Source organism: Camellia sinensis, chromosome 13 (genome assembly GCF_055761805.1).
Source record: "Camellia sinensis isolate YWXY chromosome 13, ASM5576180v1, whole genome shotgun sequence".
Taxonomy (NCBI): Eukaryota; Viridiplantae; Streptophyta; class Magnoliopsida; order Ericales; family Theaceae; genus Camellia; species Camellia sinensis.
In genome coordinates this window covers 48,714,262-48,734,628 of record NC_138973.1, presented here as the reverse complement: position 1 = coordinate 48,734,628, position 20,367 = coordinate 48,714,262, and positions in this window count along the sequence as shown.

Here is a 20,367-nt window from a genome sequence, read left to right as displayed (position 1 = left end):
TCATTCACCCTTAGTGTATCTATCACACTTTCTTCGTTCGCTTAGTGTATCAATCACATTTCATTTATTTAGTGTATCAATCACACTCTCTTCACTTAGTGTATCAATCACACTTCTTTCATTTTGTGTATCTATCACATACATTCTTGTTTTGTGTATCAATCACACTTCACTTCATTCACTTAGTGTATAAATCACACTTTATTCACTTTTGTGTATCTATCACACACATTCTCATTTTGTGTATCTATCATGCACATATTCACTTTAGTGTATCTATCACATACATTCTTGTTTAGTGTATCAATCACACTTCATTCATTTAGTGTATAAATCACACTTCATTCATTTAGTATATCAATCATACTCTGTTCACATAGTGCATCTATCACACTTTGTGTTCATTTAGTGTATCCATCACACTCGTTCACTAAGTGCATCTATCACACTTCGTGTTCACATTTAGTATATCTATCATACTCTATTCACATAGTGCATCTATCACACTTTGTGTTCATTTTTAGTATATCTATCATCATCTGTTCACATAGTGCATCTATCACACTTTATGTTCATTTTCAGTATATCAATCTTACTCTGTTCACATAGTGCATCTATCACACTTTGTGTTCATTTTCAGTATATCAATCATACTCTGTTCACTAAGTGCATCTATCACACTTTGTGTTCATTTAGTGTATCCATCACACTCGTTCACTAAGTGCATCTATCATACTTCGTGTTCACATTTAGTATATCTATCATACTCTGTTCACATAGTGCATTTATCACACTTTGTGTTCATTTTCAGTATATCAATCATACTCTGTTCACATAGTGCATCTATCACACTTTGTGTTCATTTTCAGTATATCAATCATACTCTGTTCACTAAGTGCATCTATAACACTTTGTGTTCATTTAGTGTATCCATCACACTCGTTCACTAAGTACATCTATCACACTTCGTGTTCACATTTAGTATATCTATCATACTCTATTCACATAATGCATCTATCACACTTCGTGTTCACATTCAGTATATCTATCATACTCTGTTCACATAGTGCATCTATCACACTTCGTGTTCACATTCAGTATATCAATCATACTCTGTTCACATAGTGCATCTATCACACTTTGTGTTCATTTTCAGTATATCAATCATACTCTGTTCACATAGTGCATCTATCACACTTTGTGTTCATTTTCAGTATATCAATCATACTCTGTTCACATAGTGCATCTATCACACTTCGTGTTTACATTTAGTATATCAATCATACTTTGTTCACATAGTGCATCTATCACACTTTGTGTTCATTTTCAGTATATCAATCATGCTCTGTTCACTAAGTGCATCTATCACACTTCGTGTTCACATTTAGTATATCAATCATACTCTGTTCACATAGTGCATCTATCACACTTTGTGTTCATTTTCAGTATATCTATCATACTCTGTTCACTAAGTGCATCTATCACACTTCGTGTTCACATTTAGTGTATCAATCACACTTCATTCATTTAGTATATCAATCATACTCTGTTCACATAGTGCATCTATCACACTTTGTGTTCACCTTTAGTGTATCCATCACACTCGTTCGCATAGTGCATCTATCACACTTTGTGTTAACCTTTTGTGTATCCATCACACTTGTTCACTAGGTGCATCTATCACACTTTGTGTTCGCTTTTTAGTGTATCAACCACACTCTGTTCACTTGGTGCATCTATCACACTTTGTGTTTGCTTTTAGTGTATCCATCACACCTGTTCGCATAAGTGCATCTATCACATTTTGTGTTCGCTTTTAGTGTATCTATCATACTCTGTTCACATAGTGCATCTATCACACTTTGTGTTCACTTTTAGTGTATCAATCACACTTTGTGTTCACCTTCAGTGTATCAATCACACTCTCTTCACTTCTGTGTATCTATCATACATGCACACTGTATTCGCAGTGAGAATTGCAGTAATTCTCCGCATTCTTAACTGCATGAAATGTAGTTGTTGCTTTGCATTCTTGCTCAAAACTGTTGCATCTATCGTGAATATGTGCTTCATTACAGCTTGCTGCATTTGCATGATCATTGAGGTACCTTCGGCTTCTTGCATTATCGGTTGCATTTTGTCCCTGCCTGCGGGCACGCCTGCGGGCGCATCTCTGTTTATCTTGCTTGTTTGTCTAAGTCTTCGGCCTTGTCAAAAATGGGTCGTCTCTGGGCTTTGGCATTCACTCCCGTCACTTATGACTTCTCAGTTCTGTCAAAGAGGGGCAACTGTAGACACCCCATTTTTGACCGACCTTAAGACTCAGACGTCACTGATTGAGCGCTCGGTGATATTGCATATTGCGCTCGTTCAGAAGTTTCAAAGTCCCGGCTGCAAGCCTTACCTCCGGACTTCCGGACTCTTTCGTGCCGTGCCTCGGTTTGCGAACTAGGCTCCGTTTTATCTTCCCGAAGGGAGGGAGAGGTCTCGTAGATCATCTCTCAATGGCCGTAGGCTACGTTCCGTGGTCGTAGGCCATTTTTCCCGTTTGGAGCCCGGTTTCTAGTTTTTCGGAGCCGACGGCCGTGTGCCTTGGTTCGGGACCGCCCAACCACCTCCGTTTGCTCCGATTTTCGGCACACATCTTATTTCCTCCCTTTTGAGGAACACTGTGGGCTGAGAGACCAATTTCGTGGTCGAATGCCACCTCCGGTGCTTAACAGCCTGTTCTCGGGGCCCCTAGGCCGCGTGTTTCGGTCCCCGAACCTTCGCTTTGCATCCGTTTTGGTTCATTTTTGGTGGAGACCTTATTTTCATTGTTAGAAAGCTTGTAGGAGGGTGGGAGGCTAGCAACTGTTCTGAAAAGCCAGCTTTATTTCTTCATCGCTCTCCGTCGCCCGTTTTCCTCACTAAAAAGCTAATGTTGACCACCCTGGGGCCACTTTCTTTAGCCCTAAACCCCATATTTGTGTTGTACACACCTAGGAGCCACCAATGTGAATAGGCTGGCCAGTAATTGTTTCTGACCCTTTTGAACCCCTCTAAAAGGTTAGCTTTTCTCTCTCCTGGTTCATATTTTCTGGGTTTTGACCACATATTTGTGTTGTGCATACATGGGAGGCCACCTTTTTGGGGTGGCCGGCCAGCAATTTGCATTGACCCTTTTGACCCCTGACCGGCCAGCCATGGGGGGTGGCCGGCCGGCCACCTGAACCTTTTGAACCTGGCCGGCCATGATCCTTTCTCCGAGTGTATTCCAGCTGTACCCTCTGTTTCCCCCCAGATTTTGTATCCGGGGGGCTGCCTTTTGGGGGGGAAACTTGAATTGGTTTTTCCCCCTCTTTTCCTTGGCCTCTCTCCCTCTTTATAACCAGCACCCCACCTAATTTCTAAGGGTTAGAAAAACCAGCTGGAGCATACACCCTTCCCTCCTCCATTGCTCTCTATTTTCAAGCTCTAAAGTCCTTTATCCTTGGCCATTTACACACCACCTCCAAGCCTACAACCTCCACACTCCATTCCAGCAACTTGAGGCTGTTTTTTAGAGGTCAGAAGCACCTCTCCTTGGTCCAAAAGCTGCTGAAGACTTGTGCTACAAGGGTGAGTCCTCTTCTCCCTCTTTCTTGTCTTATTTTGTTCTATATCTTATCCTTTGTTGCTTGCATTTTTGGGCTCCGACCCAAACTTGAAATAGTCATATTTTGAGCTCCTTTTCATGTTTGATCAAGGACCTCTTGCTTTTTGAGGTCTCCTACTGCCACTTGCCTCTTTATCTCTCTTTTACGCCTATTTTTGCATGATATTTTAGGCTTATTTGTGAGCTGTTTTGGACTTGGTAATAAACTTTAAAACGTCTTTTTTTGAGCCCATCTTCAACTTTGTTGAAGGGATCTCCTCTGTTTGAGGCCATCTGCTACCACTTGTCTCTTTATCCCTCTTTTAGCCCTTTTTCTTGCATGTTGTTTTAGCCTCACTTGTGTTTATTTTCGAGACTTGATATAGACTGTAAAGTGTCTTTTTTTGAGCCCCTCTTCAACTTTGTTGAAAGGCTCTTTACTATTTGGGGCCAGCTGCTATCCCTTGTCTCTAATCTCTCTTTTAGGGCCATTTTTGCATAATAGATTAGCCCTATTTGTGTTCACTTTTGAGATTTGTTATAAACTGGAAAAAGTCTCATTTTGACATCGTCTTCATGTTTTATTAAGGGAATTTTATTATTTGAGGTCTCATGCCTCCTTTTATGCTTGATTGTCCCTTGTTTTGAGCCTTACACCTAAGCTCTTGTTGCATGATTTGTTTGGCCTTTTAGCCACTGAAATCCAGTAGATTTTTAGTGGCTAGCACACTATTTTGAGCCTCCAAATCAGAGAGGGGTGACCCCCTCTCTCCTTGACTTGTTTGGTGGTCATTTTGGCCTTCCAAAGAGACCCTATCTTGCATGCTTCGAAGTCACTTTCCAGGGTCAATTTGGTGAGTTTTAGGACTACCATATTTGATTTTCATAGTTTTTTATGCCATGCTAAATGTCTACCTTGCATGTGCTTAATAACTCCTTGCATGGCCATCTAAAGTAACTCATCATTTTTACGTGTGCTGGCTTCATTTCAGTGGTTATTTGGGCCTATTTTCACATGTTTTGTTCACTGATTTTTGCTGGTTTGGTGAGATTCCATATGCTTCACACACTTGCCATGTAAACCATGTTTCCTAGTCAAAGTTGCATGCTACTTTAGTCCATCTTGCTAGCACTTTTTGGCCATGCTTTGAACTAGAAATCTTCATATTTTGGGACTACCTTGGCTCTGTCTTCATGCTTCATGATAAAATAATGCATGCTTTGTATAGCTATAAGTCATTCCATGTGCCTAGTTTCGAGTTTCGGGTTTCATCTCATGCATCGGGTGCCATTTTTCCATGTTTCGAGGCTGTTTAGCATCATATTTCAGTGTTGGAATTTGTGATTTTTCAAGCCATCTTGCATCCCTTGCCATGCCTTGTTAGAGTTACATGCCTTAGGTTCAGTTCTCGGTTTGCGTGCATGCGTGCACGCATTTCGAGAGTCTCATTTTCACCTAATGGCTACTGATGTGAGTGTGGCTAAGGTCCACTCATGTTAGTGTAAGTCCATTATGCATTGTGTATGCCATTTCATTTCATAGCATTGCGTATGCTAGGTTGTATGTTAGAGCATTGTGTATGCCTCGTTACATCGTGCATTGTGTATGCCATTTCATAGCATTGTGTATGCTAGGTTGCATGTTAGGGTTGCATTCATGCATATCATGCATATTGCATTGTGCTTGGGATAGGAGTTAGCCCAAGCACGGGAAACGAGGGACGTTTCGTACTTCGAGTGACGGAACGCGTCTCAACTCTCGGTCGCCAACACTCTGGATTATCCATAATGGAGACTAGGCCTTGTTGTGTCCATATGTGCATTCATTTCATATTGAGTCATGCAATTCGACTTCTCGGCCATTATGCATCGAGATGTGTGATTGATGGCACGAGGATCGAGGACTACACTCCCTGAAAAGTAGTCATGCATACATATGTGAAAATACTTTGCCATGCCCCTTTGTTGCTCTCTGTTGTAGCAAATCAGAAATCAGCAACCTTCCGGAGCCTGGCATGCATCCCAAGAATAATTGCAAACAGAGGCAAACCGGGGCATCACAAGGGATTCTCCGCACAAGGTAACCCGAGCATGCATCATTCATCATTTGGAACAGAGCTGAGGCGGTCCATGGATTTGCGTGCTAATTTACTGCTTTCCTAGATTAATTTGTTAATTAATTAGCATTCTGTATTTATTCGGGACTGTATTATTTATTCATTTGGGACTGTATTATTTATTCGGACCCTCTACGCGAGGGCAATGTTGTAATAAGTGTGCGTGTGTGTGATGTATGTCTTCCAACCCCACGTCTTTCTCCCTTTTATTTATCAGCTTATGATGGTTAGATTAGGGCACGTTTCAATTAGCATACAGTATGATAGCATGTTTGCATTCATTCATTTGTCTTGCATGCACCGGGCTCGGCGCATCATACTAACTGCATTTGTATCTCAATTCCAAGTTGAATACATGTTAGTTGTAGCATTTCACATGTCATCTATAGAATAGCCAAGCCTATCTTAGTTGCATTTTGCATGTGTTGCATTAGGCATTTCTGTATAGTTAGGATCATGCATGGATTTCCAATTAGCTTCTGTTTTGGCTTGGAGTACTCGGTAAGTTTTATGCTTTAGCATCCTTGCATGCGTGTGAGTGACTGCCATGATATCACACTTACCATGAGGCTATATGCTTATGTGATATAACTGCCTGAATACTTGTGGGTGAAGGTTGGATTATTTGAATTGGAATAAATGCATTGACTGTGAGTTTTAAGCCCACTAGATAGTGGCAAAATCATGTTTTTCTATGCCCACCCGAGGGTGGCAAATCCACGTCTTAGCCTACTTGCGGGTAGCACCATCAAACCACTTTCAAAAATAAACATGAAATGGTTTGTTCCAATTCAGACGATCCAGTCTATACTTGTATGCTGTGCACATCACATAGTAAATCTAGGCTAATAACCGGAATAAGAACGCATAAAGTTTTCAAAACTAGATATCATGGTTAGTAGAGGCCAATCTTTGATCGGGCGAGCGGGGGTGCTCACGAAGTGACCTTCCCCATTCGTACCCAAGTTCCCGAGCCGAGGCAACTTTGGTGATGACGGGCACGTGGCCTTAGGCAATGAGTCAGGGTTTCCTAAATTTCTCAAAAATAAAATATTTAGGTGGCGACTCTGTATCTGGCAAAGCACTCCATGTTTGACACTTCTTTCAAAAAAATCTGTTTTCTCAAACCGATTTGCCGGATTTGGATTCTTTGGTTCAAATTTAGAACCGTGACAATTTGAGAGTCCGAACTTGTAGTGACCCCATACGAACAGAACGGGACTCATCCTCCCGGGGCGTTCGGGGGACGTCTACAGTTGGCATCCGAGGACGCTCACTAGCCTCTCTGTAGTCCAGTACTCTGTGAGTAACAATGTTGTAAAGATATGTTTAGTCATAAATATTTTCTGAATGATCAACTGTACTGCTTTCTGAAATGATATTTCTTACTAAATGAATGTTTGTCCTATTTGTGAACTGTATTCGTGGCATCCATAGCAATTTACTGTTACTGTACTGTTACTGCTACTATTATAGAGATCTCTGTCGGTTCCCATGTTGGAATCACTATTGTTTACTGATATGATGGCCATCAACTGACTGTTCGGTCTGTTAAGATCTACGGTACTGCTTGTTATTGGATGTACCACATATGACTGCTATGATTGAATAACTGATATACTTATCCAAATGACTGTTTTCAATACTGAAAGGACATTCATTCTTAACCTCTTTACGCATATGTTATTCACTAGGCTTTAGCTCACTGTTTATACATATATGTAGGTGTTCAGGCACCGGATTGATGCTAAGAGCGTCGGGTTAACTCCTTTTTTGTCAAGCCAACCATTGTGCCTCACCTCGAGGTTCTGAGTGTGCCCAAGCTAAGGCTGCTTTGGGGTGTTTTAGATTCTCCTTTTTTGTTTCTGTTTTGTATAGACTGTATGAGACTTGTACTGTACTGTCATGGTAAGGATTTGGTCCCTAACCTGCATGCCTGTATATGATGTACGTACATACTGTTTTGGTTTTGAATGTGAATATGTTGAAAAATCTTTTTGCATACAGATTGTCACTGCTCATTGGACATCTTTCATTACTGTTTTGGCTTCCACCAGTCCCTGTACTCTGAATTACTGTCTTTATTGTTAAGCAGGCCTTCGGTAATCACGGATTACTGGCCGGTTACGGTGCTAAACCCATAGGGGTGCGTTTGGATCGTGACAATAATCATCAATGAAAGTAACAAAATAAAGTGCACCATTATGTGTTCTAACTTTCAAAGGACCACAAACATCCGAATGAATCAACTCCAAAATATTTTCTTTTCTAGAAGTAACATTTTTCTAAAAAGAAACTCTATGTTGTTTACCCGCCAAACAATGAACACAAGTTTTAAGATGTATACCTTTCAAACCGGGTAGAATATCTTTTTTGAACAAAACTTGTAGCCCCTTTTCACACATATGGCCAAGCCGCTTATGCCACAATTCAGTAGAAGTATCATCTTCAAGTGCATTGACAACACCTTTACAAATTTTTTCTTGCATCGAATAAAGTGTATGAGTCTTCTTGTACTTAGCCACCACCAAAGAACCCTTTGTAAGCTTCCATATTCCATCACCAAATTTGTTGTTGAAGCCTCCATCATCTAGCTTCCCAGTAGAGATCAAATTGAGGCGAATGTCGGGAACATGCCTCACATCTTTAAGCAACAACTTGCAGTCCAAATTTGTTTCCAAGCAAACATCACCCTTGCCGATAATCTTGGACAAACCTTCATTATCCATTCGAACAAAACCATAATTTCCTTTGGTGTAGGTAGTGAAGAAATCAACTCAAGAAGTCACGTGAAAAGAAGCACCGAAATCAATCACCCAATTACTCTCTTGGCCCACAAAATTGATACAATCAACTTCACAAACAACTATGAGATCGTCAGTAGTAACTGCCGTTGTGTCTTCTTGCTTCTTATCCACACTTTTGTCACGCATTTTCTCCTTATTCTTGAGCTTTCGGCATTCCCGCTTCATGTGCCCTTTCTCATGGCAATAATAGCACTCAATGTCTTTCTTTGAGAAAGAACCATCTTTTGATTTGTCACGGTTTTGATCACGACCATGAGGAGTCTTACTCCTCCCCCTTGTTTTGCTTCAGCCTCTCACAACAAATGCTTCCGAATGAGAGGAACCCGCTGATTTTCTTTTAGTTTTTTCATTCAACAAGCTACTAGTGACTTGGTCCATTGTGACAACTCCATTGGGCGCTGAATTACTAACTGTCACAACCAAAGTCTCCCAATTTTCGGGCAAAGAACTAAGTAGCATCAAAGCCTGCAACTCATCATCAAAAATAATTTTCATAGAAGCAAGTTGGTTAACAATACTCTTTACTTCATTCAGATGTTCCGGAATAAGGCTGCCCGTTGATTTACACAAATAAATAAACCCAAATAAACCGTAAGCTCTGATACCAGTTGTTAGGGAAAATATGTGATTCCCCACAAGTAAATCAATTAATGGAAATAAAAACTAATGCGGAAAAATTAAATCAAAAGAAACACAAGAATTTTTATGTGGTTTCCTCAATGTGAGGTGCGTCCACAGGATCGAAATCTGATTCCACTATCAACCAAATAGTTTCCAAACGATTACAAACGAGACATGAATAGTTTCACAAAATCACCCTCAGGTGAATTCCAAATAATCACAAATAAATAAGAGGAAAGACCTCACCAAAAAGATGAACAAAAATCTTCAAACCGGAGTTGTAAAAAATCCAAAATAATGCACCAAAAACAAAACCGAAAGCTGAACCAAACAAAGCAGATCTGACCCAAACTTTTTTTATTCCACCGAATTGCTTTGTAACCTAAGCACTATCTCACCAATCAATTGATCAAGAAGGTGCTGCTGCTCCACAAGCAAAAACAACTGCCTCTTTTTGTTTTCTCACACAATTGAAAAACAAACAATACCAATATATATATATATATATATGGTAAGCTTGTGGGTTTTTTTTATCAAACCCTAGTTGTAATCAAATTGGATTGGGTCTCTAAAAATTAAATATAATATATTAAAATATATTATACTTAAACCAAACCAAATTAAATTTTTTTTTTCTAAAATTAATTGGGTCTCAAACTCTAATAAGGAGACAAAACCAACAAAAAGGGAACAAGGGAAGAAGAAATGAGAAAAACAACAAAATAGCAACCAGCATACACTTGAAGCAAAACAGCTACTCTTCCCTGCACAAAAAATATTTTGTTAGTTATGATACATTGTAATATTAGTTATAATTTAAAAGTTGTTTTGTTATATCTCATATTTAGTTATAACTTCTTTTCTTTCTTTTTTTTTTTTAATTATGATTTCCATAGTATTAAATTATATCATTTGTGATAAATAAACTCATAAATAATATAATTTACATATGGTACACACTCTCCATGGCACACATCCCTCTAGGAATGGGTGGCTTTTACAAAAGGAAAAGGAAAAGCCACATTTGTTGGAGCATGGGCTCGGAGCCATGTATGTGAGTTCAGAGGATCTGAACGTTGATTTGGATTCTCTCCTGCCTATTTGTTTTTGATAAATTACATGTTAGTGAAATTTTTAAAAATTAATTATAAATTCATAAAAAAAAATTATGATTTTAATTATCAATGTTTATAAAATTTATTATTAATTTGTAATTATTTTTTTAAAATACTGTTTTTTTCCTTCTTTTGTTTTTCATGTTTAGGGCTCAGTGGAGCATGCATGCGGGTTTGGAGTATCAATGCAGATTTGGATCCTTTCCTGACTATTTCTTTTTGCGAGAGGCTTCTCTCCATTCTACCTAGGGTGTTTTGGGAAGGAACAAAAAAAAGTTAATTTTTATCTTTTTATTTATTTATTTTGAGTCATATCACTTCTCATATTTTTTACTCATAAAAAGACACGATAAGTTAAAAAAGTCAAAAAGTCAATTTTTTATCAACTTTCCAAAACACCACATGGTGGATTGGAGCATATTGTTGGATACGTGGGGCTTATCATGAATCTCGTTTCGATAATTCAAACTGTTCAATATGTAGAGCTCATTGAGTACTTCATGCTTGTAAAAAATCATATTGATCGGATATCAATAGTCTGTTAATTGGAATACATTTTTGTCAATAATAAATACGATTTTAAAAATAAATTGTTAACAAAAAGGTGTTTCGATCAAGAGGCTTCTGATATCCAATCAATGTGATTTTTTACAGCCATGAAGTACTCAACGAGTTCTACAGATTTAATGGTTTAGATTATCGAAACAGGACTCGTGGTAAACCCCACAGATTCAACAATACACTCCAGTCTACATAGTGAACTGGAGAGGAGCCTCTCCCTTTTTGGAAAAGGCTCACCTTTGGTTCATTAAATGGATTGAAGGGTACAGTTTTGGACTTTTTGAACCTATATTGATTTTATCTTGGTAATTCAAATCGTTCAAAATTTAGTACTTTCTTGGTAGATCATTGAAGGAAAAAAATTAGATTAATCGAATATCGATAATCATATATTTGAATCATATTTATCTTTTATTTTTCATATTTATCTTTTTTAAAAAATAAATTTATTATTAATTTTTTATATGAATGATACACTAAAAAGGTACTAAATTTTAAAGAGAGAATTTTAAATCAGTGTATAAGTTGAAAAATAATTATAAATTAATGATAAATTTTATTAATATTAATAATTAAAATTATAAATTTTTCTACATACCTGTAATACTTTTTTACAAATAACACCCCCAGGTAATTTCCCCAATTTTAAATGATTTGTATCACTGAGACAGAGTTAAAATGGGCTCCAGAAGCCCAAAACTGCATCTTCCAGTCCAATCCTTGTTGGTTTCACATGTTGCGAGCTCGAGGAGCAAGCATGTATGTGAACTTGAAGAAGACAGCAGGCTCTAAATTTGCCGCCAGCCGCAGTGTAAGAATAAAAAATAATAAAAAAATAAAGTGATGGGTCCCTATTACGTCACGTTATACGTGTAATCTTCAATTAGTCATCCAAGTAATTTTAGAGAATGATAGAGACCTCTAAATATAGAGCTCTAATTTGAGCTCTAATAATGTGTCAAAGTAAAAAAAATAAAAATAAATAATAAAACAAGACACAAATATCACATTAAAATAAGATCCACCTTCTTATTAGAGCTATTAAAGCTCCTATATTAGAGCTCTAAAGTATTTTTGAGCAATTTTTGTAAAGAAGATATGAACGCGGCGCGGATTACTTGGAATCCTCTCCGGCCTTTATTGGTCAAGTCATATGCAACAACACTTGCTTGCCTGTATGTGCTCAACACGCACCTCGTCTTTCTAGCTTGGTTAGTTCTTTTTAGGTTATGTTTGGTTTGAGAAATTTAGAAAGAAATTTAAAAAAATATATATATGCGAAATTAAATAAAATATCGGTATATTTCATTTATATTTTTTCTATTTTTTTCTTTCACTTTTTTTTTCTTTTCTTTTCTAAGTTCCTTTTTAAATTTTCCAATCAAATATAATCTTAACACAACACTTGCTCGCACACGCGCTCTCCCTTGCTAGTTTTAAACCTAGTTTTATTTTTCTATTGAGGAATTTTAGAGCTAGTTTTGACTTGACAAAACTGAGAGCTTATGTTGTATATTGTTGATGTGGCGATGGAGTTTGCATGAAGCAAAAACTAGTGAAGCTTCGCTGAAGATGCCATCCCACCTAGCATATATATATATATATAGTAGTTCACGAGAAAGCATAAAATAAGAAGAGTAGATTAAATTAGGAATTAGGAATTAGAAAGAAAAAGATGAAGTTCACCATAGATTTGTGGTATATAGTTCCGCCTTGGGTGAATATCTTCCTCCACCTCCTCCAACTATCTCAAGGCAACCCTTATTGGTACTCTTCCTTGTCATCGTCATCGTCATCGCCATCGTCATCGTTCGCAGATCACCCATTAATGTCGATGATGGCTTCCCACTCCCTCGTGAGTCTAGTCTTCTTCTTCTTTTTCTTCCTCCTTTTCATCTCTGTCAGAGTTCCTCTGACTCTTTCATTAGTATGTTCACAGCCCATTCAATTGCGATTTGGTCATTTCTATATCTCTGGGTTCCTTGTAGTTACATTAATGATAGTCTCATTAGTGTTCCCACCTTCACTCTTTTGGTACTCCTATCTCTTCACCTGCACCTGCATCCACATCTCCAAATCTCCTTGGTTTCATCCACTTTTTCATGTGCTAATGGGCTATGTGCAAACTATCCCAACCCTTTTCATCATTTGCACCACCACCATCACCACCCAACAACAACCCGAAATCACCACCAGTACCGCCACCACCACCCTAGAAACACAACTTCCTCATCAGTCTGAATTTGAGTTTGAATGAAATTGATGATGTGTATCTCTTCCTAAATGAGGACCCAAGTTTGGAGCATAAACATTTTGAGATAATTTATGGACATGCTTAATAATTTTGACTTGACTATCGGATGTTTACTCTCCCCCTCCTACTCAATATTTTATATTCCTTGTAGTGGTGGTTGTACCAGTATTTCTTTCGTCTTTTGTTTATTTTAACGGAAAATGTTAAGAATTCAAATGTTTTATCAATATTTTTATTATATATGAGTCTCACACTCATATAAGATATTTGATAAAAATATTAATAAATATTTGAGATTTCTAACATTACTCTATTATAATATCTTTGTGCCTAGCTGGCCTAGTTGTAAAAAAAATTGCCCAACGTATTATGTTTTTCCTTTTCTTTTTATTTTTATCAAAACCAAATAAATTGTGAACATTATCCAGTTTAGGTTATGCATATGTAAGAAGAGTCAGTGGATGCAGTGATTTCTTGGTTGTATTTGTTTGTCCCCTCGAGGGGACACTACTTTTATAATTTGACTTTCTTTGGCTTTTGTTTACTTCTTTTTATGTTGTTGATCAATGATCGAGAATGTTGAGTTGTTGGGTTTGCCTCTTGGTTTTGATTTTTTTAAAATAGTTATTGAATTTTTAATTTATATTTTTTAATATTGTGTTTGGTTAGGGAATTTGAGAAGGGATTTAGAAAGAGAAATGAAAAAGATATGTGAAATGTGAATAAAATATGTATATATTTCACATAGTTTCACACACCTTTTCCATTTTCCTTTCCAAATCCTTTCCCAAATCTCCCAACCAAACACACTAAGTGAATTTTTTATTTATTTATTTTTTTTAGATCTATCTAATGAAGATATACCTGTAAAGTACAAAATTTGCGAAAAAATCTTTACAAAATTCACTAAATGCTAAAAAGTGTTACAAAGTAATATATATATATTTATATTTATTGAACTTTTTCAAAGATTTATTTATAAATATTTTACATTTTAAGTATATAAATGCATCTAAAAAAATTGATTAAAATATTTTAAAAATTCACTAAAAACAAAAGTTTACATATTGAAAACTTAAAAACTGTTAAAACAAACAGAAACAAAATTTCCAAATTTGATGAAATGGTGTTTGAAAGATTTATTCATAAATATGTTCTCAATTTGTATTGCACAAAATAGTAATACAAAGGAGGATCCAAAATTTAAAATAAAATAAAATAAAATAAATAATTAAATGTAAATATAAATTTAAATATTATTGATGAGATATCAATTTAATTTACAAAAGTGACCGGCAACTTTTCATATTTTGAAAAGGAAAATAAAATTTATCATTGAATGAATTAAACTTATTTTATTTTTAAACCTTGGGTCCCGGTCCAGATGACCAGACTTGTAAACAAGCTGGACCATATGAGCAGATTTATAAATCCTGGGTCCTAGACCACATGGCAATGCCATGAACAAAGTTTTTAAACACTGGGTCTTGGCCCACATTAAACCTCAGCAACAGGTCGGGCCGATTTTAAAATAGGGAACTTACCAATAAGTCTCATGTAAAAAGTTCAAGACCTATCTAATTTCCAAACAAAACATTTGCACCAATTAGTCTTATATATTTTTAATTGTTACCAAAAAATTCTTTTTTTTTTTAAATTTACAAACGTTGTTACATCGTACTACCGTCGGACTTCTGTCAAACGGTCACCGAAAATTCGTCAGAATGTTCAACATCACCAGGAAGTCGCCGAAGTATCGCCGGGAAGTTCGTCGGAGTATCGCCGGAAGTTCGCCGGAGTATTAAGAATATTAATGGAAGTCGCCGAGATGTTCAGAACGTTCACTGGACGTTAAGAACATCATTGGAGACTCACTAGAATCTGCAGAATATTGTCGGAAAAAAAAAAAGAATAAATGATGAAATTAGAGCGAAAAAACATAACAAAATGTGCTAAATATTGGTAAACTAAAAGAAAAAAAAAAAAGAGAACGACAAAAAAACAACAATAATGGAAAAAACATATACTATTTTTCAATTTTTGTAAGCAAATAATCTCCAATATTGATCAAACTAAAAAACAAGTTTTGAAACTGTAAAATGTTACAGTTTCAAAGAAAAAATCTATTACGCATTTATCTTTATTAATCAAACTGAAAAACATGTTATGAAACTGCAAAATTTTACAGTTCTAAAGAATGTTATTAAACTGTAAAATTTTACAGTTTTAAACCATGATTCATTCCAGCACCCAAAAAATTTGAAACTGCAAAATTTTACAGTTTTCACTGCCTGTAACTAAAACTCGAAAACAATTTGTTCAGAACTTAAATTTTTTTTCCATTAGAACAGAAAAAGAGAAGTGCATAGTAGAGAAACTGTAAAAAAAATAAGAGATCAAAGGAGAGAGGCGGATATAGAGAAATGATTGTACTCCGGCAACTATTTTTTGTTTAGATCTAGTTGGATCTGATATAGATCTACTCAGATCTAAGTAGATCTACTTATCTTCTTCATCTTCTTCATCGGAAACATATCTTCTTTATCATCGGTGAGGTAAGGAGTCAGCAGTCGGTGGTTGCCCGTGAATCCCAATCGATGGTAGTCATTGGTCGCTGGTGACTATATATCAGAAAGAGAAAGAGAAAGATAAGAAACAAGATATGGTTACTTGTCAACGATCACTGGAAATCACAAAGAGAAGAAGAAAGGCAGAGAAGAAAAAAGGCAAAGAAGAAGAATAACGTTCTTAGACTTTTGGGTACAAACAAAAAGTTATAGGACTAAATAGATTACACGTTTTTCAAAGAAGACTTCTTTATAATTTTTCCTTAAGATTTAGGGCCAGGCCCAAATCATTCCAAAAAAATTTGAAGTGCATTACAATAAATAAAATTGAATATTAAATCATGAAAACAAAAAACTTAACTTTATTTATTGAACTACATAATTACATTCATATTGATTGTATTATTAGATTGTATGCATCTTTAATTTTTTTGGGAATTGCAATCTTATTATTTTATTAAAAATGTATATATACACAAAAAATAGGAAATAAGAACAAGAGAAAAAAAAAATAGTGTCTATTATTTAGCAGTGGTGCTCGCAGATCGGTTTTATACGGTTTACAGTTCGGTTTTGACCCGTCCACATGTATGTGGCTTGGGGAAAAGTCAAACCGCAACCACTCGCAGTGCGGTTTGGAGTTTGTGTGGATAGAGTTTGCGGATGTGCAGCCGGTTGCAAACGGTTTGCGGTTTGGATTTTTCCTTTAAAAATTATTTTTTGAGTTTTTTTTCCCATTTTGTAAATACTTATTTTAGGTCATTTTCTTCCAATTTTCTAAAATTCTCCAACATTAATAATTAATAAATTAAAACTTCTAAAATTAAAAACACAAGAAAATCAATTCTTAACACAAACAAATCATTCAAAATCCTAAAATCATTCAAAATTAATCAACTACACAACAATATAATTAAAATAAAATCATTCAAAATCCTAACTACATCATCAATCTCATTCTCCAACTACTTTTTCAACATTCTCCATCTACTACTTCCCAATAATACAAAATTAAAATAAAATCATTCAAAATACTAAATTTACCTAAAAGTAATTCTTCATTAACTATTACATTCATCCAAAATGCAATAATAAAATGAAAAAAAAATGTGTTGTCAAACAAACTTCATTAACTATTACATTCATCCAAAATGCAAGAAAAAAATAAAATAAAATTGTTGTCAAATAAACTAAAAACATTTGCAACACAATATCTCAAACTCCATCATCATGAATCATATCCAAGTTTCAAAAATTTTAATTCCATGCATTTAGTTGATGAACCCTGCACAAAAACAAACTGAAAAATAAAAAAAAATATAATTTTCAATCTTCATAATTCGTTTGGCAAAAGAAAATGTAAAAGAATAAAGTAATGAAAAGATAAACAAATGTCTTGGTAGGATCAAGAACAACCGCAATATACAATAACAAATTGATCTTACTTCCATCCCCCCAATACTTGCTAAACTTTTGTTTCATAGTCTTTGCCATTGTGCTCAAAGTATCATCCCCCTCCAAAATTAATTAGTTAATTTTGTTTTCAATAACAAACATTTTTTTTGTAAAAAGCATTGGAAGTAACAAAGAGAGACCTTGAAAACTTCTCAGTTACAAGATAAAATAATTTTAGAAATCTCAAAAATAATCTATATTTTTTCTAATCCAACTCATTCGGACTTCTGCTTATACCACCGTCAACGTCCTTAAAATAAGGTTCAAAATTGGAATCTACAAACTTCAAGCAGTTAAAAGCCTTCTCATACTTTTCGGTGGCCTCCAATATCAAATAGGTAGAGTTTCACCTAGTTGGTACATCTAGGCATACAAAAGCTTTTGAATCAAGTTTGACTGTGGCTGCACATCTCTTAAAAGCATCATGCCTATGAGGAGAAGACCTCACATATCTCACCACAAGTCTAATGTTGGCAATAGAATCATTCATTTCTTTCAACCCATCACTCACAATAAGATTAAGAATATGTGCATAACGACGCATGTGAATAAACTCATATTACAAAATAGTCCATTTCCAATCTTTGGTTATTGTTTTCAAATATTGAATGGTAAGATTGTTAGAACTAGCATTATCAACTGTTAAGATAAATATGCTATCAATGTTCCACTCAATCAAACAGGACTCAATTTTCCTACTCAATGTTTCTCCTTTGTGATCTTCAACTTGTTTAAAATTTATGATTCTTTTTTGAAGTTTCCAGTTATCATCAATGAAATGAGTAGTCAAACACATGTAACACAAATTCTGAATAGATGTCCAAGTGTCCGTAATAAAGCAAATTCTACAACCCTTCATGGCCTTCTTTAACTTATCTCTTTCACTCTTAAATATGTAAAGCACTTCTCTAGACATAGTATGACAAGAGGGGATTAGTGTGAATTTGGATTGCATGACATTACAAAATCTTCTAAACCCAACTCCCTCCACGAATCTAAATAACAACTCATCAATGACAACCATCTCCACAAGAGACCTTTTACAAGCATCAAAATTAAAGGTTGTTGCTACAACCTCAACACTCTCTTCATTTTGTTTCGGTTTAAGATTTAATATTTGTTGACCATCTTTATCCCAATTTGGATATTCTTTACAATTGGGTGTATGACTCCTCAAATTGCTAGTCTCATGAAGTCTAGAGTTAGCCAAATACTCTTTCTTGCAATATTTGCATATAGCTCTACGTTTCCTATTAGTCCCAAAAACCTTATCAAAATGATCCCAAACTATGAATGGTGTTTCCCCTCCCCCCTCCTCCCCTCTCTCTCTTCTACTTCACTCTTTCTCTTTGGGGGTCTAGGAGGCTTAGGTTCGGGTTCAGCTAAAGGGGGATTCATTTGAGAATTAGAGGATTCCAGAGGTAAAAAATTCACTGCGGGATATTCAATAGTATCCTCCATTCAAATTGTACTACAAATTCAATTCATATTCAGAAAAAAAAAATTCAATTCCAATTCACAGATTCCAATTCAAATTTTAAAAAAAAAAATTAGACTCAGTTTAAAAAGAAAAATTCAAATTCAATTTCAATTCTAATTCAATATCACCCACCCAGAGTAAGTAATAGAGTAAGTAATTAACAGAGTAACAGAATAGCAGAATTCAATTTAAAAAATATCAGAATAATAGAATAGCAAATTCAATTCCAATTCACAGATTCAATTTCATTCAAATTCAATTCAGATTCAATTTCAATCTAGATTCAATAACACCCGCCTAGAGTAAGTAATAGAGTATGTAAATTAAACAAAAATGAGAGAGGGACAAATCTAAACAGATTCAGATTACAAAGATCAAATCAAATTAACCCACTCACCAGATTCAGATTACAAAGATCAAACTCCCCCAAAAAATTAAACAAAAATAAAAACACAGACAAATCTAAACAGATTCAATTTCAAAAAATTCAAACAATTTCAAACAAAAGAGAGTGAGACAGATTTGGGAGGGAGAGAGGTAGACAGAGAAAGAGAGATAGAGAGCGAGAGAGACAGAGATACAAATCACAGATTGAGGAGAGAGAGCGAGACAGAGAGAGCCTTACCTTAGAGTTGTCGGAGAAAGAGAGTCAATTGCGAAAGTTGATCGTCGTATGCGAGCTGCACAGATGAAAAATGAGAGAAAGATGAGAAGATGAAGGTTGATCGATGCGAGCTGTGCAGATTAAAAATGAGAGAGGGTGAGACAGATCTGATTGCCTAAAAAAAACACAAATCAGTGATAGAGAGCAAAATAGAGACAGAGATACAAATCACAGATCGAGAAGAGAAAGCGAGACAGAGAGAGCCTTACCTCAGAGTTGTCGGAGAGAGAGAGAGTTGATTGCGAAGGTCGATCATCGCGTGCAAGTTGCACAAATAAAAAATGATAGAGAGATGAGAAGATGAAGGGAGCTCTCTCTTAGTCTCAGTGAGTCAGTGATATAAGAGAGTGAGATTAGGGTTTTGTTCTCAATTGGTTTTGTTTGGGTTGGGGCAAAAAATATCATCTATGGATGGAATAGATGAACGGCCCAGCTTTTTTCCAACAAAAAAAAAAAAGAAAAGGAAAAGTGCGAGCAATTGTAGCAGGTGCGGGTCAAACTCACAACCCGCCCGTAACTCAAAAAATTGAAATATTTCAAACCACACCCTACCCTATTGTATTTGTGAAACTGCCCATACATGTGCGGGTAGGGTTGGGTATGGCGGGTTGTGTGGGCCGAATAACCCTATGGCTAGCCCTATTATTTAGTATATATAGGTTTAATATGGAACTCTGATATGGACTTATGAGTTGGCCCTTGAAAAGCCCAGCAAGTCGGTTCACGGTGTCTACCCATTGGAAAGAGTCTGGCCCACATATTTTAGGGCCTATTCGGATAAAGGCCATCCTTGGATTTGGGCAAGGCTGATCTATGGGTCAAGCTCATGAGTTACAACTTACAATGTTTCTGAGTTTCTCTCATGGAATATCAATATGAAAAAATTTAAAGGGTTTGTAGAGCCCATCACAGGTTCTGTTTTAATGATTTTAATAGTTCATTTTTTAAGACTCGCTTTGAGTAGAATGCCTATGTAAAAAATCAAGATGATCGGAGATCGGTTGCGATATATTTGCATAAAATTTGTATTACAAAAAATAGATAATTATTTTTCAAATTATATTTATCATCTATTTTTTAAAAACAAATATGATTCAAATATATAGTTAC